The 25,108-nt window shown below is 47.4% G+C and overlaps 1 pseudogene; it reads right to left on the bottom strand.

Annotated features, from left to right (window-relative positions):
* Window positions 1-16,070: 16,070 nt before the first annotated feature.
* On the bottom strand, window positions 16,071-16,696 carry LOC100412582 (galanin peptides pseudogene; annotated as a pseudogene).
* Between the last annotated feature and the right edge of the window lie 8,412 nt (window positions 16,697-25,108).

The following is a 25,108-nucleotide window of genomic DNA, read 5'->3' as shown; positions in this document are numbered from 1 at the left end:
GAAAATACAAATATTAGTTGAGGGTGATGGTACATGCTTGTAATCCCAGCTATTAAGGAGGCTAAGGCGTGAGAATTGCTTGAACCTAGGAGGCAGAGGTTGCAGTGAGTTGAGATCGCACCACACCACTGAGCTCTAGCCTGAGAACAGAGCAAGACTCCATCTCAAATAAAAAAAAAGACTGGACAAAAAAGGTCCTGCTCACAGACTGAGTGGGGAAATCCAGCCGGGCCTGCCTATCCTGATTCTTAGCCTTCCTCTGCAGCATTCCTCCCTTCTGGTGAGGGGCAGGGATCTCCAGTGATCTGAGGTCTTTTGATTACTGTCAAACAAGGTAAGTCAGATAACTTTTTTTTCTTGAGACTGGGTCTTCCTGTGTCAGCAGGCTGGAGAACAGTGGCATGGTCATGGCATACAGCAGCCTCAACCTTCTGGACTAAAGCAATCCTCCCACCTCGGCCTCCCAATTAACTGGAACCACAGGGTTGCACCGCCACACCAGCCTAATTTTTTTATTTCTATTTTTGTAAAGACGGAGGATCTCCCTATTTCGCCCAGGCTGGTCTTGAACACCTGCGCTCAAGCAATTCTCACACCTCTGCCTCCCAAAGTGCAAGGATTACAGGCATAAGCCACTGCACCCAGCAGCTAATTGCATTTTTATTTGTTTGTTTGTTTTTGAAACTGACTCTTGCTTTGTCACCCAGGCTAGAGTGCAGTGGCGTGATCTCAGCTCACTGCAACCTCTGCCTCCTAGGTTCAAGCAATTCTCCCACCTCAGCCTCCTGAGACTATAGGCATGTGCCACAATGGCTGGCTAATTTTTTACTTTTAGTAGAGATGGCGTTTCGCCACACTGGCCAGGCTGCTCTCCTGACCTCAGGTGATCCCGGTGTCTCACCTCCCAAAGTGGTGGTATTACAGGACTGAGCCACCGCGACCGGCCCAGATAGTTTCTTGACAGGCAGCTTGACATAGAAAGGTAGAGGGAAGGCTGGGCGCGGTGGCTCACCCCTGTAATCCAAGCACTTTGGAGGCGAAGGCGAGCGGATCACCTGAGGTCGGGAGTTCAAGACCAGCCTGACCAACATGGTGAAACCCACTTTACAAAAAAAAGAGCTGGGCACGGTGGCTCACGCTTGTAACCCCAGCACTTTGGGAGGCCGAGGCGGGTGGATCATGAGGTCAAGAAATCGAGACCATCCTGGTCAACATGGTGAAACCCTGTCTCTACTAAAAATACAAAAAATTAGCTGGGCATGGTGGCACGTGCCTGTAATCCCAGCTACTCAGGAGACTGAGGCAGGAGAATTGCCTGAACCCAGCAGGCGGAGGTTGCGGTAAGCCGAGATAGCGCCATTGCACTCCAGCCTGGGTAACAAGAGCAAAACTCCGTCTCAAAAAAAAAAAGAAAAGAAAGGTGGTGGGAAAATTATAGTAGTTTTTGTTGGAGGGAAAATTAGAGTAGCTTTTTGTTTTTGTTTTTGAGACAGAGTCTAGCTCTGTCGCCGAGGCTGGAGTGCAGTGGTATGATCTCGGCTCACTGCAACCTCTGTCTCCCAGGTTCAAGAGATTCTCCTGTGTCAGCTTCACCAGTAGCTGGGATTACAGGCGCCCCCCACCACACCCGGCTAATTTGTGTATTTTTAGTAGAGACGGGGTTTCGCCATATTGGCCAGGCTGGTCTCGAACTCCCACCTCAGGTGATTCGCCTGCCTTGGCCTCCCAAAGTGTTGGGATTACAGGTGTGGGCCACAGCACCCAGCCTAATTTTGTTTTATGGCTGACTTTTGGGAAAGGGGCTTTGATTTCTGTGGCTAACCTCGGGGAAGAATGGTACTGAGAGACAGGCGCGCAGGAGAAAGTCAAAGGGAAACATTTTCTTGTGTGGCTGCTCCTGAGGTTCTCATTTTAGGGTACTGTTTTCTGAGCCCCAACAGTGGCCAGCTGTACCATAACAATCAGAATGCAGTTAAAACTTTTTCTAAAATAAATTAAGCTAAAACTAGCTCTATCCTTTAACCACTGAATTCGCCAGTTACCAACTCTTAGAGCTGCTCCTTCTCTGGGATAGCCCAGGAACCTGAGGCGTATGTAATGCACAGAGTCCTGTGAACTTTGATCCCCATCGGAGGGGAGCCTAGGCGTCCCTAGCGCGGGTCTGTGCTGTTTCTGCCATTGCTCGTGGCCACCACAAGGTGTCACTCTTTCCTGCTCCTGCGCGTTCCCACCACGCCCATAACTGCTGGCTAGAGAGGAAGAATTCCACTCCCCCAGCACCAGCTAATCCAGAGTCCTCACAGTTCCCAGGGCTTCATTCGTAGTGCCCAGTCCTTAGAGGCCCCGTCAGCCTCGGCCCGCAAGCCCGACCCCAACCCCAACACTACGTCCGGACTGGCTCAGAGGAACACCCATTCCAGACAATAACGTTTTCCTTTTTTTTTTTTTGAGACGGAGTTTCGCTCTTGTTACCCAGGCTGGAGTGCAATGGCGCGATCTCGGCTCACCGCAACCTCCGCCTCCTGGGTTCAGGCAATTCTCCTGCCTCAGCCTCCCGAGTAGCTGGGATTACAGGCACGCGCCACTATGCCCAGCTAATTTTTATACTTTTTAGTAGAGACGGGGTTTCACCATGTTGACCAGGATAGTCTCGAGCTCTTGACCTCGTGATCTACCCGCCTCGGCCTCCCAAAGTGCTGGGATTATAGGCGTGAACCACCCAGCCCGGACTGACAGTAACGTTTTCTTTCTTGCCCAGGTGTTTTCAACCTTTAAACCAGACTGGGCTTGTTCTGTTTTCACTTTTTAAAATGTTAACTCCTCTTACTATCATTCCCAAATGGTCTTGTTCTAATTCCTTCCTGGACCATAGAGCTACAAACTTCCTCCAAGAGTGACTTCCAATAGGCTTTTGGGCATCGTTGGGGTCCCCTTTCATACATAAAGGTAGGTCAACGTTCCCGCACCTTCCCTGACAATAGGGCCTGATTGTCTCCAGTTGGGGGGCCACCCCTTCCAAACAGCTGAATTCCTTTTACTTTCCCTAGAGGAAAGGTCACTCCTTGGGGAGCCAGCTACCCAGGGGCAGAGTTTCTGGCATTCTTTGGAAGAGCAGTGAAAATAAAACTCACAAGTTACATCTTCAGCAGAGTGTCTGCTACATATGAATATATTGTACACATATTTTTATATGGTTGCAAACATAATAAATGTAGGTCCATGTCCTGATTTTTCACGTACTGTAATGTATGTTGAGTATATTCCCATGTCATTATAAATTCTTTGTAATCATTATTTGTAATGGTTGAATAACCTTTTTCATGATATGGTTCTATCGTAATTTTATAACAATTTATTTTTAGACACTTTGATTATTTTCTTTTTTGCTGTATTGACTATTCTTATCATATATTTTTGCATGTATTTCTGATTATTTCCTTATAAGAGACCTAGCATGGCAATTACTGAGTCAAAAACATTTGCAAGTCCTTTTATTCATGCTGCAAAAAAACTTCCTAGAAAGCTTGTATCATTCAGTACTATCGACAGCAAGTACCATAAGGAATGTGTACCTGACTGCACCCTAATCAAAAGTATTTAAAACAATTTTATAAAGCTCTCATTATTAGTCTGGTAAAAAAAGATGTTTTAATTTGCAATTAGGCCAGACGCGGTGGTCATGCCTGTAATTCCAGCAATTTGGGAGGCCAAGGAAGGAGGATCACCTGAGGTCAGGAATTCGAGACCAGCCTGGCCAACATGGTGAAACCCCGTCTCTACTAAAAATACAAAAAAATTAGCCTGGCATGATGATGTGTGCCTGTAATCCCAGCTAGCCAGGAGGCTGAGGCAGGAGAATCGCTTGAACTCAGAGGTGGAGGTTGACAGTGAGCCGAGATCACTCCAGCCTGAGCAACAAGAGTGAAACTCCATCTAAAAAAAAAAATTGCAATTAATTACTAGTATAAACGAACATTTTTAAATTTATGTTTCTGTTTCTATAAATTGTTAGCAGCTCTTACTTATTTATTTACTTAGAGACAGGGTCTTGCTCTGTTCCCAGGCTGGAACGCAGTGGCAAAATCATAGCTCACTGCAGCCTCGACCTCCTGGGCTCAAGCAATCCTCCCACCTCAGCCTGCAGAGCAGGGGAACTACAGATGGGTGCCACCACACCTAGCAATTTTTTTTTTTTTTTTTTTTAATAAAAAAGAGGTTTCTTGGCCATGCACAGTAGCTCATGCCTGTAATCCCAGCACTTTGGGAGGCCAAGGCAGGTAGATCACTTGAGGTCAGGAGTTGAAGACAGTGACCAACATGGTGAAACCTCCATCTCTGCTAAAATGACAAAATTAGCAGGGGCTGGTGGTGCATGCCTGTAATCCCAGCTTCTTGGGAGGCTGATATTTTTAGTAATAATAAAATTTATTATTATTTGTATTTTGTAGTTTCACCGTGTTGGTCAGGCTGATCTCAGGTGATCCACCCACCTTGGCCTCTCAGAGTGCTGGGATTACAGGCATAAACCACCATGCCCGGCTGCTGAAAACAGCTTTATGGAGGCAGCAGTGTGACAGCTCTGTAACTGGTCCTGCAGGGCAGCGGTACACCACAGGCCACGCGTTGAGAGTAGCAGATAAGGGGCAGTTCCACAGTCATGTTTATGCCCACGTTTAATCACATGCAAATTAAAGGATGGGTTTTCCAGAAATTTTTAGGAAAAGAGTTTAACTCCCAGGATATTGCCATGGAAAGAGGCAGTAACTTCTGGGTGTTGCCATGGCAATGGTAAACTAACATGGCGCCGGTGGGCGTGTCTTATGGAGAGGTGCTTTCCCTCTTCCCTGTTTCAGCTGGTCTTCAATGGTTCTGGTGTCAAGTCCCGCCTCTTCCCTCACAACTGCTACTAATCAGGGTGTAGACTGAGGCAACCTGACTCTATGCTCCTAGTTTGCAATACTCTAGCTTGGCCCAAATAGACCCTCTCTCTTACTATTATTATTATTATTTTTTAAGAGAAAAAGTCTTGCTCTTGTCACCCAGACTGGATTACAGTGACGGGATCTTAGCTCACTGTAACCTCGAACTACTGGGCTCAACCAATCCTTCTGAGTAGCTGGGATTACAGACATGAGCCACCATGCCTGGAAACTTTTAAATATTTTGTACAGATGGGATCTCACTATGTTGCCCAGGCTGCTCTCAAACTCCTGGCAAGCATTCCTCCCGACTTGGCCTCACAGAGTACTGGATTACAGGAATGAGCCCCTATGCCCAGCCCCAGATAAATTCTCTACTTAATTTTGCTTCAGCTTTCTTTCAGGTCAACCCTTCCCTGTTGACTCTTGTGTTTTTTTTTATTTAAATAAAGACAGGGTTTCACCATGTTGGTCAGGCTGGTCTTGAACTCCCGACCTCAGGTGATCCGCCTGCCTTGGCCTCCAAAAATGTTTGTGCAATTAAGCAATATAGGTAGGCGTGGTGGCTCACACCTGTAATCCCAGCACTTTGGGATGCTGAGGTGGGTGGATCACTTGAGGTCAGGAGTTTGTGACCAGACTGGCCAACATGGTAAAAACCAGTGTCTACTAAAAATACAAAAATTAGCTGGGCATGGTGGCGCATACCTGTAATCCCACCTACTCAGGAGGCTGAGGTGGGAGAATCACTTGAACCCGCCAGGCAGGGATTGTAGTGAGTCAAGATCATGCCACTGCACTCCAGCCTGGGCAACAGAGAGACTTTGTCTCAAAAAAAAAAAAAAAAAAAAAAAAAAAAGGCCATTTCCTTAGTGATGTGAATGTTTTCATGGCCATAAGGGAATCAGGCAGTCCTCAAGGAGGAAGAAAGTGAAGCACAGAGCAGGGGAGGAAGTGGAGGGGGAGAATTTCCCCCAGGCTGGGCAGCCCAGGGTGCTGAGCTCTAGATGTCTGCACCCCTCCTTTGTTTTCCCCATTTCTTCCCTATTCCCCAGGCCAGGCAGATGGCAGGTCCTGGACAACTGGAAGGAACGAGAATGAAGGATGGAACTTGGGTGGCAGCTGTGTTGGCTGTACAGGCCCCTCTGACTGGGCAGCGTGGAGGCCACTTCTGCCAGCCTAAGAATTAGAGAAGTAGCTGGCAGGGGATCCCCTGCTTGGGGAATGACACAGTAGGTAGATTAGAAAGTTGGAGAACAGGAACTGTAAGCCATTAGCAGGAGCATGGTTGAAGAGCCAACCGTGGAGTCCAGACTGAGCGGGAGGTAGAAAAGGAACAATAAGCAAGGAAGCAGAGGAGGCCATGGGAAGGATAAGGGTCAGTCCCAGTTATTCTAAGGGAAAAGGAAAAGTGCACTTGAGAGGTTGAAAGGAAGCAGCTCTCTGTTACGGCCAGCCTTTCGAGGTGACTGGAGCAGAGCAGGTAAAGGGACCATGAGCACAGGTGGTAGAACTGTAATAAACAAGTATGAGGACAGGTGCAGTGACTCACGCCTATAATCCCAGCACTTTGGGAGGTCAAGGCCAGTGGATCAATTGAGATAAGAAGTTCGAGACCAGCCTGGCCAACATGGTGAAACCCATCTCTACTAAAAATGCAAAAAAAAAAAATAGGTGGGTGTGGCAGCGGGTGCCTGTAGTTCCAACTACTCAGGAGGCTGGGGCAGGTGAACTGTTTGAACCTGGGAGGTAGAGGTTGCAGTGATCCAAGATAGTGCCGCTGCACCCCAGCCTGGGCAACAATAGCAAAACTCCGTCTCAAAAAATTAATAATAAAATAAATAAGTATGATGAAGTCACTGGGGATGAGAGCAAGACACTTGGCCAAGTACAGTGGCTCACACCTGTAATCTCAGCACTTTGGGAGGCCGAGGAGGATGGATCACCTGAGGTCAGGAGTTCGAGACCAGCCTGACCAATATGGAGAAACTCAATCTCTACTAAAAATACAAAATAAGCCAGGTGTGGTGGTGCATGCCTGTAATCCCAGCTACTTGGAAGGCTGAGGCAGAAGAATCACTTGAACCCGGAAGGCGGAGGTTGCAGTGAGCCAAGGTCGCGCCATTGCACTCCAGCCTGGGCAACAAGAACAAAAGTCCATCTCTTCCAGTACTTTGGGAGGCCAAGGCAGGTGGATCATGAGGTTGGGAGTTCAAGACCAGCCTGACCACCATGGTGAAACCCTATGTTTACTAAAAATATAAAAACTTAGCCAGGCATCATGGTGCGTGCCTGTAATCCCAGCTACTCAGGAGGCTGAGGCAGGAGAATCACTTGAACCCGGGAGGTGGAGGTTGCAGTGAGCTGAGATCACGCTATTGCACTCCAGCCTCGGTGACAGGGCGAGACACCATCTCAAAAAAAAATTTTTTTTTAATTTAGAAAATCAAAAATCATTTCTTCCCAGAAATGAATGTGTTCCATACTATGGAAGTCTCCTGGAAGGCCACTGGGAAGGCTTGTTACTCAGTGTAGTCACAACCACGATGCTTGTAAATTTTCAGATTCTGCTTCCCTAGAGCCTCTGGGAAGAAATGCAGACCTGCTGACAGCTTGATTTCAGCCCAGTGAGACCTACATTAGACTTCAAACAAAGAACTAATTTCCCTTTCTTTGGGTTGCTGTCTTCATCATCTCAAGCTTTTTTTTTTTTCCTTTTCTAAAGGAAATACATCATGTTTGAAGGGTTGATGCCCCCTGACAGCAGGTGGCTGAAGCTCTCCAGCATCACATTTCAGTGTAGATCCCTCTGGACAGGGTCCAGCAGCCCCAGCTGCTCCTCAGTGAAGACCACAGCCACACCCTTCAAGGTCAATCCCTCCTTGAATGTGGTCATTTTTCCTCCCATTTCTGGGAATTTGCAGAGTCCTGAGTTATGCCATTTGAGAGAAAGTGGAATCGTGCCTGGAACAGTGGAGCTGTGCTTTTAGTAGCCAAGAAGTAACTCCGTGCAGTCCTTTTTCAGGCTCTGCTCTCCGATGAGGCGTTTTTTTCCCAAAACTGAACCACCAGGTCCCTGTAAGCCCCAAGCTTAAGTCTCTGACATTAGGAAAGGCCTACAAGACATAGAACTGGATCAAACTCGAGTCATGTTGTTTAATTCTAAGTACAGTTGATGCTCATTATCTGAGGGAGTTGCTCTCTAATATCACACTACAAACACTGGCAAACACTGAATTAGCAAATATAAAACCATTGCTCCTAGAGGAAATAGGATTGGTTGATTCCTGTGAGCCTCCGGCCACAGTAGTTTCATTAATCAATCAGTACATAACCTTGTATTATGTGTGTTCCTATTTAAAATACATTATTCAGTATACATTTCTTACAGGTGATTCATTGCATAGTCCTTCAAAGATTTAAAGCTTGGGGTTTTGGAGGCTATTTGCATTGTATAGGTTAACTTGCCAATGTCCTTGTAAAGCAAGCCAGTCTCATCAGGGTTGAAAAACTGCTTTCCTACCTAACCCTTACCCTTTTCCCATATTACACTTAGCTTGTAAATTTTGTTGTTTTTTTGTTTTTAAGACAGGGTCTCATTCTGTCACCCAGACTAGAGTGCAGTGGCACAATCTCAGCTCACTGCAACCTCTGCCTCTCAGGTTCAGCTCTCCCACCTCAGCCTCCTGAGTACAGGCATGTACTGCCACACCCAGTTAATTTTTGTATTTTTTTTTGGTAGAGGTGGGGTTTTACCCTTTTGGCCAGGCTGGTGTTGAACTCCTGACCTTAAGTAGTGATCTGCTTGCTTAGGCCTCCCAGAGTGTTGGGATTACAGATGTGAGCCACCATGCCTGGCCTTGTATAACTTTTTGTTTTTTGTTTTTTGTTTTGAGACAGGGTCCCTCTCTGTTGCCCAGGCTGGAGTTCAGTAGTGCAATCACAGCTCACAGAAGTCTTGACCTCCCAGGCTCAAATGGTCCTCCCACCTCAGCCTCCCAAGTACCTGGGACTACAGGTTGGAGAAACCATGCCCAGCTAATTTTTTATTTGTGGAGATAGGGTCTCCCTATGTTGCCCAGGCTGGTAACTCCTGGAGTCAAGCGATCCATTCGCCCACCTTGGCCTCCCAAAGTGCTAAGGTTACATGTGTCAGCCACTGTGCCCAAGCTTTAGCTTGTATTTTTAAAATTCTCCTGAAGCATCCTGATCTGTAGAACTTGCCTGTAAAATCAACATTTTTGGCTGAGCACAGTGGCTCATGCCTGTAATCACCAGCACTTTGGGAGGCTGAGGTGGGCGGATCATGAGGTCAGGAGTTCAAGACCATCCTGGCTAACAGGGTAAAACCCTGTCTCTACCAAAAATAGAAAAAATTTGCTGGGCTGGTGGCATGTGCCTGTAATTCCAGCTACTCAGGAGGCTGTGGTAGGTGAATCGCTTGAACCTAGGAGACGGAGGTGGCAGTGAGCTGAAATCATGCCACTGCACTCCAGCCTGGGCTACAGAGCAAGACTCCATCTCAAAAAAAATAAAATTTAATGCTATGATACATTTTGAATCATCTGAGGCAGCAGTACTAGCTAAGCCAATTCAGACTCATGTCTGAATGAAGCTTACCTAACCGTGTCTGTCAGGCACATCCCATCACAGCCTTCTTGATCATATAAGCACTAGATAACACTTCAGCACTGCACCACACTTCAGAACTTTTGCATTTAAAAAGCAAAATCAGCCAGGCACAGTGGCTCACATCTGTAATCCCAGCATTTTGGAAAGCTGAGGTGGGCGGATCTTTTGAGGTCAGGAGTTCAAGACCAGCCTGGCTGACATGATGAAAGCTCATCTCTGCTAAAAATATAAAAATTAGCTGGGCGTGGCATCGCACACCTGTAGGCCCAGCTACTCGAGAGGCTGAGGCAAGACAATCACTTGAACCCAGAAGACGGAGGTCACGCCATTGCATTCCAGCCTAGGTGACAGAGCAAGACTCCATCTCAAAAACAATAAAGGCCAGGCGTGGTGGCTCACAACTGTAATCCCAGCACTTTGGGAGGCCAAATGTGGGTGGATCATGAGGTCAAGAGATCGAGACCATCCTGGTCAACATGGTGAAACCCCGTCTCTACTAAAAATACAAAAATTAGCTGGGCATGGTGGCGCACGCCTGTTGTCTCAGCTACTCAGAAGGCTGAGGCAGGAGAATTGCTTGAACCCAGGAGGTGGAGGTTGAGGTGAGCTGAGATGGTGCCATTGCACTCCAGCCTGGGTAACAAGAGCGAAACTCTGTCTCAAAGAAAATAAATAAATAAATATAAATATGAAAAGCAAAATCAACAGCAAAAAACAAACATTTTTTTTAAGTGCCACTAAATGGACCTTTCTAGAAAGGACATTTGTTTGAAGAAGACAGTGTTTGTTCATAAGGGAGGTAGCAGAGCAAAGTGGCCGAGATCTGGGACTTCAGTAGGATAACTAACCATCCCAGTTTGCCTAGGATCGAGAGAGGCTGTAAAATCGAAACAATACAGACTTTCATGCAAAATTGAAAGGATGTAGCCTTTCAATTTTGAAATTGGGACAGTTTTTAAAGATTTCCCAGAATGCGAGACTTTCATTGCAAAAACCAGGAAAGTCCCGTGCAAACCACGATGAGTTGGTCCCCTAGATCTTGGAACTGGATCTGGTTTTGAATCCTGGCTCAGCTGCTGCAGCTGTGTGACCCTGAGCAAGTCACTTTACCTCTTATACCTCAGTTTTCTCCTTGCAAAATGAGAATAATAATAGTTCCCACATCACAGAGTGAGATAGGTAACAATGAGCACTCAGGAAAAATTAGGGAACTAGGTAATGTCAATGAAAAGAGTCAAATTCTGTAACAAATTTGAAGATACTTATTGAGCCAAATATGAGTGACCGTGGCCCATGACACAGCCCTCAGAAGGTCCTGAGAACATGTGTGTAAGGTGGTCAGAGTGTAGCTTGGCTTTATACATTTTAGAGAGACATGAGACTTCAATCAAATACATTTAAGAAATACATGGGTTTGGTTCAGAAAGGCAGGACAATTAGAAGTGGGCGTAGGTTCCAGGTTATAAGTGGGTTTAAAAATTCTCTGGTTGACAATTGGTTGAGTTTATCTAAAGACCTGGGGTCAATGGAAAGGAAAGGTCTGATTTCCTTTCTGGAGACCAGAAAGCAATGCAGAGCCCAAAGTTCTTATTTGCAGAGGAAGCCTTCAGAGAGTATAGGTTGTAAAATATTTCTTATCAGACTTAGCGTCTGTGTTGATGTCTTTGCCATGGAGGTATGATGAGGCATGTCTGACCCCCACTTTCCTTCATGGCTGAACCAGTCTCTCAGGTTACATTTATTTTTCTTGAGACAAAGTCTCGCTCTGTCTCCCAGGTTGGAGTGATCTCCTGCCTCAGCCTCCTGAGTAGCTGGGATTACAAGAACCCACCACCACGCCCAGCTAATTTTTTATGTTTTTAGTAGAGATGGGGTTTCACCATGTTGGCCAGGCTTGTCTCGAACGCCTGTCCTCAAACGATCTGCCTGCCTCATCGCTTCCCAAGTGCTAGGATTACAGGCGTGAGCCACCGCACCCACCCAACCTCATTATTTTCAATGGCTATCTACTGTTTCATGGCCTGATAATTACAATTCATTTAGACCATCTCCTATTGATTTACATTTGGGTTGTTTCCTTTTTTTTTTTTTTTTTTTTTTTAAGAGATGGGGCCTCACTACATTACTCCAGCTGGAGTGCAGTGGCCATTCACAGATGACATCATAGTGTACTGTAACCTTGAACTGCTGGGCTCAGGGGACTCTTCCATCTCAACCTTCTGAATAGCAGGGGCTACAGGTGTGTGCCACCAGGCCTGACTGTTCTACTCTTTTATTACTACAAACATATGACTAACAATGTAATACTATCTTGTATACACATCTTTGTGTACATTCATAAGTGCCTCTAGGATAAATTCTTAGAAGTGGAAATGCTAGGTCAAAGGAGCTGTTATTACCATTCATTGTTATTATTACAATTAATCTCTAAGAAGTCACATGTTGGAGCCACTTTTTCCTTCTTTTTTTTTTGAGACGGAGTTTCGCTCTGGTTACCCAGGCTGGAGTGCAATGGCACGATCTCAGCTCACCGCAACCTCCGCCTCTTAGGTTCAGGCAATTCTCCTGCCTCAGCCTCCTGAGTAGCTGGGATTACAGGCACACACCACCATGCCCAGCTAATTTTTTGTATTTTTAGTAGGGACGGGGTTTCACCATGTTGCCCAGGATAGTCTCAGTCTCGATCTCTTGACCTCGTGATCCACCCGCCTCGGCCTCCCAAAGTGCCAGGATTACAGGCTTGAGCCACCGCTCCCGGCCCACTCTTTCCTTCTAATGGCAGATAGTAGCTGTTGTATCTGAGCATAAAGAGAGCTTCTATATCTACTGCCTTTTGTGAGTAAAAAACTATTAAGTCTTGGCCGGGCACGGTGGCTCACGCCTGTAATCCCAGCACTTTGGGAGGCTAAGGTGGGCAGATCACCTGAGGTCGGGAGTTTGAGACCAGCCTGGCCAACATGGTGAAACCCCATCTCTACTAAAAATACAAAATTAGCCAGGCGTGGTGTCACAAGCCTGTAATCTCAGCTGCTTGGGAGGTTGAGGCAGGAGAATTGCTTGAACCTGTGAGGCAGAGGTTGCAGTGAGCCGAGAGTACATCATTATACTCCAGCCTGGGAGACAGAACAAGACTCCGTTTCAAAAAAAAAGAAAAAAATTATTAAGTCCTGATTCTGACATCTCTCTCTTTTCACACCCCTTCTATTTTCCCTATTTGCATTGGTACATGACCACATTCCCCCAAAATGTGTCAGTTGGGTTGGTGTCTTAGCCTGGGTTCCTTAAAAAACAGAGCCTGAGGCAAAGCTTACAGAGTAATAGTTTACCAGAGTGTAGAATCCCAGGGAGGCAAAAGTGAAGGGAAACGGGGAAGAAGTCAAACATGAGGATGAGTCAACACCGAAGCATGCTAGACGGTCTTGGCCACAGCTTAGGCAAGCTCACTCTTAGATGAAGCAGTTGAGCTTGCATAGGGGAAGCAAGTCCCAGAAGCCAGAGTAAGCTGCTGCATCTCTGCACAGTCTGTAGAATGACAGGGAGAGGCCCGGGTGGGGAGGGGAAAGGAGAGGAAAACATTTCTCTAGAGGCTACCCTCGGGGTGTCGACTCCTCTTCTTTTATGAGTTGAGCTGCCCAACTCCTCTAGCAAGGGGAGAAAGCCAGAATCCAAGACAGCAGTGTCCGCCTCTATGGCCAAGCACCAGCCTGGAGGGTAAGCCACTGTGCATCCATGGGTTTTCAGATGGTCCACAGGGCGTCTCATAGCCATAGCAACAGGAAACCTACATGGCAGGAAAACAGGAGCCGAGATGCTGGGACAAGGCCAGGTGTTGCCGTGTCATGCCCTCATGTGAGATGAGGAGCCTGGAGTAGCCACCACAGACCAAGTCATTGCTAGAATTCTGACTAGAATGCAAGGCAAATGCAGGATTCGTAATGGCACATAACGTGAGTTGGATACAGGGCCAGGCCTGGTGGCTCATGCCTATAATCGCAGAACTTTGAAAGCCCGAGGCAGGAGGAGCACTTGAGCCCGAGTTTGAGACCAGCCTGGCCAACACAGTGAAATCCCATCTCTAGTAAAAAATACTAAAATTAGCTGGGCATGGTGGCAGGCGACTATAATCCCAGCTACTGGGGAGGTTGAGGCAGGAGAATCGCTTGAACCCAGGAGGCAGAGGTTGCAGTGAACAGAGATTGCACCACTGCACTCCCGCCTGGGTGACAGAGCTAGACTCCTTCTCAAAAAAAATCAATACCTCGTTAGCCTTGATAAAGGAAATGTAATGGAGTGTTTCAACAGAGCCCAGGCTGGGAATCAGTTTGGTTGTGTTTAGATCTGCTGAGTCATGATGCTTTTGTGGATTTGTTTGCATGAATCATTATGTTCATAAATATAGTTAAGTTAAATAAGCAAGTTACTAAATAATATCAACAGCATGGTTTCATTCCTGCTTGTTTAAAAATAAAGTGTGTATATGTATGAGTTTGTTTAACCACTATGTTCCATGTTCATGACTACATTGATATCCTTTTTTTTTTTTTTTGGAAATAGAGTCTTGCTCTGTTCTCCAGGCTGGAATGCAGTGGTGCGATCTCAGCTCACTGCAACCTCTGCCTCCTGGGTTCAAGTGATTCTCCTGACTCAGCCTCCCAAGTAGCTGGGATTACAGGTGCACACCACCACACTCGGCTAATTTTTTTGTATTTTAATAGAGATGGGGTTTCACCGTGTTGCCCAGGCCAGACTCGAACTCCTGAGCTCAGGCAATCTGCATCCGAAAGTGCTGGTATTACAGGCATGAGCCACCACGCCCAGCCTACATTGATATCTTAAATCACTGTGCTCTAAAATATAGACTTAAGTGTCTAAATCATAGACTTAAGTGTCTAAATCTTCACTACTCGAAGTGTGGTCCTTGAACCAGCAGTTTCTTAAGCAATACCTGGGAACTTGTTAGAAAAGCACAATCACAAGCCCCATCCTAGACCCACTGAATCAGAGTATGTATTTAAAATGTAAGCTCCCACATTCACTGATGAATGGATAAACAAAAATGGTACATTCAGTTGGGTGCAGTGGCTCATGCCTGTGGTCACAGCTACCCAGCTACTCCAGAGACTGAGGCAGGAGGATTATCTAAGCCCAGGAGTTTGAAACCAGTCTGGGCCACATGGTGAGGACTCATCTCTACTAAAAAAAATACAGCCAGGCGCGGTGGCTCACATCTGTAATCCCAGCACTTTGGGAGGCCGAGGTGGGTGGATCACGAGATTAGGTCAAGAGATCGAGACCATCCTGGTCAATATGGTGAAACCCCGTCTCTACTAAAAATACAAAAAATTAGCCGGGCATGGTGGCGCGTGCCTGTAATCCCAGCTACTCAGGAAGCTGAGGCAGGAGAATTGCCTGAACCCAGGCGACGGAGGTTGCGGTGAGCCGAGATCGCGCCATTGCACTCCAGCTTGGGTAACAAGAGCGAAACTCTGTCTCAAAAAAAAAAAATTAGCCAGGTGTGGTGATGTGCACCCCTTCGTAGTCCCAGCTACTTGGGAGGTTGAAGTGGGAGGATCGCTGGAGCCCTGGAGGTTGAAACTGTGCATACTACCACATGGAGAAACCTTGAAATGTCACACTAAGTGAAGGAAGCCAGATGCAAAAGGCCACATGTTGTGTGATTTCATTTGTGTAAAATGTCCAGAATAGGCAAAGCCATAGAGACAGAAAGTAGAGTAGTGTTTGCCAGGGGCTGGGAGAAGCCGGTAATTGGGAGGTACTGCTAATGGATACAAAGTTTCCTTTTGGGGCAATAGAAATGTTGTGGAATTAGATCCTGGTGATGATTGCACAACATTAGGAATAAATTTTAAAACACTGGGCTGGGCGTGGTGGCTCACACTTGTAATCCCAGCACTTTGGGAGGCTGAGGCAGGTGGATCACTGGAGGTCAAGAGTTCGAGACCAGCCTAACCAACATGGTGAAACCCTGCCTCTGCTAAAAATACAAAAATTGGCTGGACATCATGCCAATTTTGGGATACAGACATAGCCTGTAATCCCAGCTACTTGGAAGGCTGAGGCAGGAAAATTGCTTGAACTCAGGAGGCGGAGGCCATTGCACTCCAGCCTGGGCAAGACTCTGTCTTAAAAAAAACTGAACTGTACACTTGAAAAGTTTGAATTTTATCTAGTGAATTGTTTTCTCAAAAAAGTAAAAAGCAAAACCAGCATAGCATATTGCCTGCAAACTTTTTTTTTTTTTTTTTGAGACGGAGTTTCACTCTTGTTACCCAGGCTGGAGCATAATGGTGCGATCTCCACTCACCGCAACGTCAGCCTCCTGAGTAGCTGGGATTACAGGCACTCGCCACCATGCCCAGCTAATTTTTTGTATTTTTAGTAGAGACGGGGTTTCACCATGTTGACAAGGATGGTCTCGATCTCTCTTTTTTTTTTTTTTAATTGCTATTCTTTATTTTGCCACTCAAAATAAAACACCAAAGAAAATCTTAAGTGATAAAAACACGGCATCAGGGGAAAGAGAACAAGAAGAGCTGACTCTGCGTAAATTGGGCTAGATTATCATCCATCATTTTAAGGTTTGACTTGAGATTACAACACACAAACACGCCCAGAAGGCTCTCAGGAACGCTCGGTTTCATCCAGGGAGGCTACGGCCGGGACATCAGGGAGGCCGTCGAGGGTCCCGGTCTCTTTGAGATGCAGGAAAGACAGGAACTCAACGATCGTGCGCACAACGTTGCTCTCAGCGGTGGACCTATCAAAGCTACCTGGTTTCACCTCATCTTCAGGCTGCATCTCCCGCTTGCTGGTGAAGCCAAGCTTGTCGCTGAATGATCTGTAGTTGCCAACGGCATGTTGGCCCAGCAGGTAGCCCGCGCTGTTCAGGGTCCAGCCTCGGTTTTTCTTTGTCCGGCGACCAGAGCCCCTCAGAGGCAGAAAAGGCGGCGGCGAGGAGGAGGGAGGCGAGCAGGAGGGCGCTGCCTCGAGCCATCTTGAGCTGCAGCTGCGCCCGGGGCCGAGCGTCGGGGTCCGGGGGCGGCGGCGGATCCGGACGGCGGGCCAGGGCGGGCGATCTCTGGCGCCTCCGGGGCGCTCACTGCATGGCAGGGCCGGCGGCGGGGGCGGGAGGTGCGGGCGGGTCCCTCGATGTGACGGCGGCTCCGAGTCGGTCTCGATCTCTTGACCTCGTGATCCACCCGCCTCTGCCTCCCAAAGTGTTGGGATTACAGGCGTGAGCCACCGCGCCCAGCCCAAAATTAATGTGTTCTTTAAGGAAGATTTAAAACACAGATGAGCAAAATGTATTCCTGTACTTTATTTATATTCATATATGTATATATGGATTTTTTTTTTTTTTTTTTTTTTTTTTTTTTTGAGACAGAGTCTCTCTCTGTTACCCAGACTGGAGTTCATTGGCACAATCTGGGCTCACTGCAACCTCCACCTCCTGGGTTCAAGCGATTCTCCTGACTTAGCCTCCTGAGTAACTGGGACTACAGGCATGTGCCACCATGGCCAGCTAATTTTTGTATTTTGGGTAGAGACGAGGTTTCACCATGTTAGCCAGGATGGTCTCGATCTCTTGACCTCGTGATCTGCCCGCCTCGGCCTCCCAAAGTGCTGGGATTACAGGCGTAAGCCACCGTGCCCAGCCAAATTTTTTTCTTAAAACAAAAATGATGGTGCATTAGTGGGAAATGTTTGAATTGCAAATGCCTGGGCTTTACCACTCAAACTATCTTAGGCACAAAGGGACTATTTATTGACTCATAAAACAAACTTAAGGAAAAAGGAGTTGGGGAGAGATAGCATGGGGAGAAATGCCAGATACAGGTGAAGGGGAGGAAGGCAGCAAATCACACTGCCATGTGTGTACCTATGCAACAATCTTGCACATTCTTCACGTGTACCCCCAAACCTAAGATGCAATAAAAAAATTAAAAAAGGAAAAGTCAGAGTTATTTCTGGCCTCAGTGACCCAGGACTCAAAATGCTCTCAAAAGTTTCCCAGCTTCTGCTGTCTGCTTCCCTGTCTCTGCCTTCCTCTCGCCCTCTGGAAATGCGATTCAGCTGGCAGGAAATATGGCTGCCATGGTCTACACACTCACATCTTCTTGTCTTCACCTCCGGAAGGGAAGAGATCCTTTTCCTTTGGTTCCAGCTTACGAAGTCCCAGGAAAGGTCCCTGATTGGCTCAGCAGGAGTCATCTGTGCTCCCTTTGACAAATTATCTTGGTCAAGATAGCACAGATCTGCAGTCGGCTTGGTTTGGATTGAGTGTGCACCTCCAAACCAGACCCTGTGATGGAGAGAAAGGATCAGGGAAGCAGATGGCAGGTCCCATCTGAACCATGCATGGGGTTCATTTCTGTAAAGAAGAATCAAGTGCTTTTTCCCCTAGAAAGAGAGTGTGCTGGTAGACAAGTGACGGATATTCCCCACAGGCAAATGGAATTATGTTTCACATGTGATTTGCCATGCACTTTGTTACATCTTTCATTTGTCTATGCTCTATGACATAATTTCAGTAACAATAACATTTTATGGCAGAACAATATTCTATTCTGGAATACAGCCATGATAACTGGAAGTGACCATGAGGACGAGAGCCATCCACCAAGATTGGCAGAGCAGGAAGACAGAGAATACCCAGGTCCTTGTACCTGGAGTTGCTTTACCAGCCATTACTACCAATCTCTACACTTCTTGTTGTTGTTGTTGCTTTGTTTGTTTCTGAGACACAGTCTCACTCTGTCACCCAGACCAGAGCGCAGTGGCGTAATCTTGACTCACCACAACCTCCGCCTCCTGGGTTCAAGTGATTCTCCTGCCTCAGCCTCCTGAGTAGCGGGGATTATAGGCATGCACCGCCACGGCCAACTGTTTTGTATTTTTAGTACAGACAGGGTTTTGCCATGTTGGCCAGGCTGGTCTCGATCTCCTGGCCTCAAGTGATCCACCCACTTTGGCCTCCCAGATTGCTGGGATTACAGAGGTGAGCCACTGCACCCGGCCTCTCTAGACTGCTTGATATATGAGAAAAATAATCCCTGACCTAGATAAACAACAGTAGTCAGGTTTCTCTTGCAATATGAACAAGTGCAGTTCCTTATAAATGCACTTCTTGACAGCCTTCCATGGTTAAAGGTAGGCCAGGGAAATTATCATCCATGGGATGGGAAGGGTGATGATAGGAACCCCAGAGAGGTTGAAGGGAAGCTGAAATAATGGAACTTGTAGCCTACTTCTTTCTTGAAGTGCTGAAGGAAACTGATCCACAGAGCATCCTGGAGTCAACATTCGGTGGTTGTAGTGGAGTAGAACTGGCTGTCATAGCTGAACTGAGCAAGAGGGTCAGAGGTCACATCCAAGACTTCCAGCCTATGTAGCATGAAGAGTTGCAGAAGTCCATCAGGCCTCTAGTTCGAGTAATGCGATCGTCTCCCCAGTTCTCCAGACATAGAGGTCCTCAATGTGGGTTTCCTTAAAGAGCTGTTGCAGGAGTATGACAAAGCACATCACAAGGAAAATGTCCTAAAGTCCTCTGTAGCCCTGCAGTAGTCAGCCTCCAAGGTGGTCCACTGGGATGGTTAATTTTAGGTGTCAGCTGGGTGTAGTGGTTCAAACCTATAATCCCAGCACTTTGGGAGACTGAGGCAGGAGGCTCACTTGAGCCCAGGAGTTCGAGACCAGCCTCAGCAATGTATCAAGATCCCATCTCTACAAAAAATTTAAAAATCAGCCAGGTGCAGTGGCACATGCCTGTCCTACCTGTTTGGGAGGCTGAAGTGGGAGGATCACTTGAACCTGGGAATGTGAGGCTGCAGTAAACTATGATCCCCCACTGCAGTGAAGCCTGGGTGACAGAGTGAGACCCTGTCTCTAAAAAACACAATTTTAGTGCTGGGCACAGTGGCTCGTGCCTGTAATCTCAACATGGGAGGCTGAAGCAGGTGGATCATGAGGTCAGGAGTTCAAGACCAGCCTGGCCAACATGGTGAAACCCTGTCTCTACTAAAAATACAAAAATTAGCCAGGTGTGGGGGCACACAGCTGTAATCCCAGCTACTTGGGAGGCTGAGGTAGGTGAGTCTCTTGAAGCCAGGAAACAGAGGTTGCAGTGAGCTGAGATCATGCCACTGCACTCCAGCCTGGCTGACAGAGCAAGAGTCTGTCTCAAAAAAAAAAAAAAAAAAAAAATTTAGGTGTCAACTTGACTAGGTTAGGAAATACCCACCAAGCTGGGAAAGCGTTATGTCTGAGTATGTCTGTGTGTTTTGGAAGAGACTGGCATTTGAATCAGTAGACTGAGTAAGGAAAATCTGCCCTCACCCAGGGTGAATGGTACCATCCAATCAGCTGAGGGCCCAGATAAGGCAAAAGGGCAGAGGAAAGGTGAATTTTCTCTCTCTCTCTTCTGAGCTGGGACACCCTTCTCTTGATCTTAGACATCAGAACTTGTTCTTCTGCCTTCAGACTTCAGGACTTACACATTGCTCCCCAACAATGTCTTAGGTTTTTGAACTTAAACTGACTCACACTCCTGGCTTCCCTGGTTCTCTGGTTCTTTCTTTTTTTCTTTCTTTTTTTTTTTTTTTGAGACAGAGTTTCGCTGTTGTTACCCAGACTGGAGTGCAATGGCGCGATCTCAGCTCACCGCAACCTCCGCCTTCTGGGTTCAAGCAATTCTCCTGCCTCACCCTCCCGAGTACCTGGGATTACAGGCACGTGCCACCATGCCCAGCTAATTTTTGTATTTTTAGTAGGGACGGGGTTTCACCTCATTGACCAGGATGGTCTCGATCTCTTGACCTCGTGATCCACCCGACTCGGCCTCCCAAAGTGCTGGGATTATAGGCGTGAGCCACTGTGCCCAGCCTCTCTATTTCTATATATCCCATTGCTTGTCTTTCTGGAGAACCCTAATACACCCACTGTGATCCTTTCCTCCAAGTATTCATACCTTTGTGTAGCTCCCTCCCTCTGTTATGATCAAGAGCATATGATGGTACATCACTTCCCAGCTTAGATTGCAGCTTCTGCTTCTTTGTCTCTTAATCACGCACCCTGGGGTGCCACTGCCATGTTGTGAGGAGAGGCTGCACATGAGGAAACAGCCCCACAAGGGAGCTTGAGATGGGATGGTCCAGCCCCAGTCAAGCCTTCAGATAACTGTCGTCCCAGCCAGTGTGTAGACTGAAACCTTGTGAGAGCCCTTCAATTAGAGATGCTCACCTAGGCTGTTCCAGATTCCTCACCAACAGAAATGAAAAATAATTTTTTCTGAGACAGGGTTTTGCTCTGTCTTCTAGGCTAGAGTGCAGTGGTGCCATCCCAGCTCAATGCAGCCTTGATCTCCCCAGGCTCAAGTGATCCTGTTACCTTAGCTTCCCAGGTAGCTGAGACTACAGGTACACACCAACAAGCCCGGCTGATTTTTTTTATTTTTAGTAGAGACGAGGTCTTGCCATGTTGCCCAGGCTGGTCTTGAACTCCTGACCTCAAGCAATCCATCCTCCTGCCTCAGCTTCCCAAAGTGCTTGGGTCACAGGCATAAGCCAGCCACCACACCTGGCAATTTTTTTTTTTAAGATAAGCAATTATTTTATTTCCTTAGCCTGATGGCATTGACTTTATTATACAAGAACGTCCAGCTGACAGAACTGACAGATTTCCCCCAAGAGGAAGGACCCTTTTCATTAGCGGAGATGAATTGAAATGTCACGTCTGAGTGCAATTCCTGCTCCCCACTCCCACCCCACAAAATCCCAAAAGTGAAAATAAATCAATAAAATCCCCATGATTTACTAAAAGTCATCCCTGCAAACCTTCCTAACTAACTGCTGCAGTGGTGATAAGCAAGAAAGGCAGCAGCTCACCATCATGTAGCATTCCTGCATGTGTGAGACCAAGGGGGCAGCAGCATGGGGGCGAGAATCCTGAATGAGTGAGAGGTGTAGATAATCTGCCTTACTTCATACCTGCCCCTTCCCTACAGAAGACATCTCTGTCCTGATACATGGAAAATACTACAGGAGCTGCTAGGAGTGGTTTTAGTCTGCAATTGGAAATGCCTGAGGCTTATTAAATTCTAAGGTAGGGGTGAGATAAGGGGCGCCAGAGAGAAAGAACAGGTTAGACAGAGATGCTCAACACTGTCCATTCCAGTTTAACACTATGTAATAACAAAACTATCTCTTTTTTTTTTTTTGAGACGGAGTTTTGCTGTTGTTACCCAGACTGGAGTGCAATGGCGCAATCTCGGCTCATCGCAACCTCCACCTTCTGGGTTCAAACAATTCTCCTGCCTCAGACTCCCGAGTAGCTGGGACTACAGGCGTGCACCACCATGCCCAGCTAATTTTTGTATTTTTAGTAGAGACGGGGTTCACCTTGTTGACCAGGATGGTCTCGATCTCTTGACCTCGTGATCCACCTGCCTCGGTCTCCCAAAGTGCTGGGATTAAAGGCGTAGCCACCGCGTCCGGCCACAAAACTATCTTCTTAATCATAACCACCCTCATGCCTACCCCTATATTCCAAAGGTAGGAGATCCCTGTCTAAATTTCTGGGTTGGTGTCTACTGCCACCCCCGGGGAGGTACTATGACGTTTGTGAGATTGCAGTTGGGTTGGGAGAAAAGAAATCTGAGGCAGGGACGATCGAGGGCCTTGATGCTGTGTCTCTTTTGGTCCCCAGATATGGTCAACTACCACAAATCCCCTTTTACAACCTGCCTTGTGCAAATGTCAAAAATAGAATCTCTGCCCAAAGAGAAGGGAGCACAGGGAATTGCTGCGGACTGCCATCATCTCTGGCCTCAACTTGTCCACCTCCTGTCCCTTCTATGAAATTGCACAAAACTTAAATCTCAGGAATGCTGTAAAATGACATCATCCCCGTTCCTATATCAAAGCCAGTCCAACAGCTCTGTCCTGACATGCCTTCTCCCTGGTCCAGGAAGCAGCAAAAAAATATCAATTGAGCATGTGAAAATGTGATGACCGTGTGTGCAGTGTAATGTTTCTAGATATCTTTACTCTGTCTCCTCACAGTGGGAGCTGCCCTCTCCTTCCCCAAGTCGCACACACCCCTCCCCTTCCTGCAAGTCCAGGCCATAGACACTCTCATCACTGTATGCCACATACAGAAAAGTCTTCCTCATGATTGTCCCCCATACAGTTGGTCCATGGGAACATTAGCAGGAGAAACAGTGTTGTTGACAAAGAAGAATAAGGCATCCTCAGGTCTCAGGTGGTTCTCTTCTGGATTGAGAAGTAGAATTGGGCCGGGCGTGGTGGCTCATGCCTATAATCCCAGCACTTTGGGAGGCCGAGGCGGGTGGATCATGAGGTCAAGAGATCGAGACTATCCTGCTCAACAAGGTGAAACCCCATCTCTACTAAAAATATAAAAAATTAGCTTGGCATGGTGGTGCGTGCCTATAGTCCCAGCTACTCCGGAGGCTGAGGCAGGAGAACTGCTTGAACCCAGAAGGCAGAGGTTGCGGTGAGCTGAGATCGCGCCATTGCACTCCAGCCTAGGTAACAGGAGCGAAATTCCGTCTCGGGGGGGAAAAAAAAAGAAGTAGAATTGGCCAGGTGCGGTGGTTCACACCTGTAATCCCAGCACTTTAGGAGGCTGAGACGGGTGGATCATTTGAAGTTGAGAGTTCGAGACCTGCCTGACCAACATGGGGAAACCCTGTCTCTACTAAAAATACAAAAAATTAGCCGGGCGTGGTGGTGCATGGCTGTAGTCCGAGTACCTGGGATAGGAGAATCACTTGAACCCAGGAGGCGGAGGTTGCGCTGAGCCAATATCACACTATTGCACTCCAGCCTGGTGACAGAGTGAGACTCCGTCTCAAAAAAACAAGAACAAAAAAAGAAGTAGAATTGGCCCCGGTAAGGTCAGAGGGCACTAGGTACTTACTCTTGTCCAGATCAGGCACCCTGGCCTTTGGAGCCTTCTCTACAATCTCGGGGACCCTGTCCGGATATTTCTTCCTGATATTTTCTCCTTCCTTTTTCAGATACTTAAAGGGATGGTGCTCCTTGTACTGCAACTTCATGATGCACCGCAGGGCTTCCGAGATCCCCACGTGCGGCCTGCCTCCTTAGCTGCCGACCTCGTCCTACTCCCTCCAGCGGTGTCCAGGTGTGCTCAGAATAGCTGCAGAAAGGTCAGCTACTGGGGCAACAGTGCTGGGCCTTGTGAGTGTGTGTGTGTGTGTGTGCGTGTATGTGTGTGCGCATATGTAGGGGGGGACCTCCGGTGCGCCTGCCTGGAGGTAGAGGAGAGCCAGGTAAAGAAATACCAGCAGCTTTCCCGAAGAGCTGGGAGCACAAAACCAAATGTTTGCTTTTTTTAAACCAATAAATTTTGGGGTAATTTATAACACAGCAATAGATAATGATAGACTCTCTCTTTTAAAAATTTTGATTCTAGCACCTGCTGAAGTTTTCCTCTCTTTTTGTGCTCCTTGAGGCCTCCTCTCGGCGGCCATGCCCTTCAGCACCCAACCCCCAACGGGGTATGGTCCCCTCTTCACGTGGCCATTGGGGGCGCATGGTTGGTTTCCTGTATTGACCGCTCTTGTCATAAGACCAAGCTTCCTTCCCTGCTCCCCACACACCTGATCATGGTGAAGAAACTGCTGAGAGAACAAGGTGAGGCAGAAGGAACAGAAGCTGGAGAGAGCGGCAGGGAATAACCACCAGCGAGATTCTGTGACTCCATTCATCACCACCGCCACCCCCCACCAACACCCCACCACCCCCAACCCCCAATCCCAGATTGAAGAGTCATCTTCATGATTTCCCTGATGGCAAAATGCCAGAAAGACTTACCGAGGGGCCTGAAGATGCCTTCAGTTCTTCAGGTCCTGAACTGTGTTCCAGTCACGGGAGTCCTGGCAATCCCAAGGTTTCCTGAGCTCCTCTGAGATTTCCACTTTCCTCATTTTCATCTAAATCTAACTACATCTAACTACCTCTGCTAACCAGACATTTGTTCATAGTGGACAGAGTTTTTCGAAATGCTGTGTGGTTATCTTGCAGATGACTAAAGTTCTTTTTTTTTTTTTTTTTGAGACGGAGTTTCGCTCTTGTTACCCAGGCTGGAGTGCAATGGCGCGATCTCGGCTCACCGCAACCTCCGCCTCCTGGGTTCAGGCAATTCTCCTGCCTCAGCCTCCGGAGCAGCTGGATTACAGGCACGCGCCACCATGCCCAGCTAATTTTTTGTATTTTTAGTAGAGACGGGGGTCTCACCATGTTGACCAAGATGGTCTCCATCTCTTGACCTCATGATCCACCCGCCTCGGCCTCCCAAAGTGTTGGGATTACAGGCGTAAGCCACCGCGCCAGGCCGATGACTACAGTTCTATAGCCAAATAACTAAGATCCCACTGGCTATACTGGAACAGAACTATTCCGGAACAAATTACCCCAAAATGTATTGGTTTAAAAACCCAAACATTTGGCCGGGTGCGGTGGCTCACACCTGTAATCCCAACACTTTGGGAGGCC

The sequence above is a fragment of the Callithrix jacchus genome, chromosome 6 (genome assembly GCF_049354715.1).
Source record: "Callithrix jacchus isolate 240 chromosome 6, calJac240_pri, whole genome shotgun sequence".
Classification (NCBI taxonomy): domain Eukaryota; kingdom Metazoa; phylum Chordata; class Mammalia; order Primates; family Cebidae; genus Callithrix; species Callithrix jacchus.
This window is presented reverse-complemented; position numbering and strand designations above follow the sequence as displayed.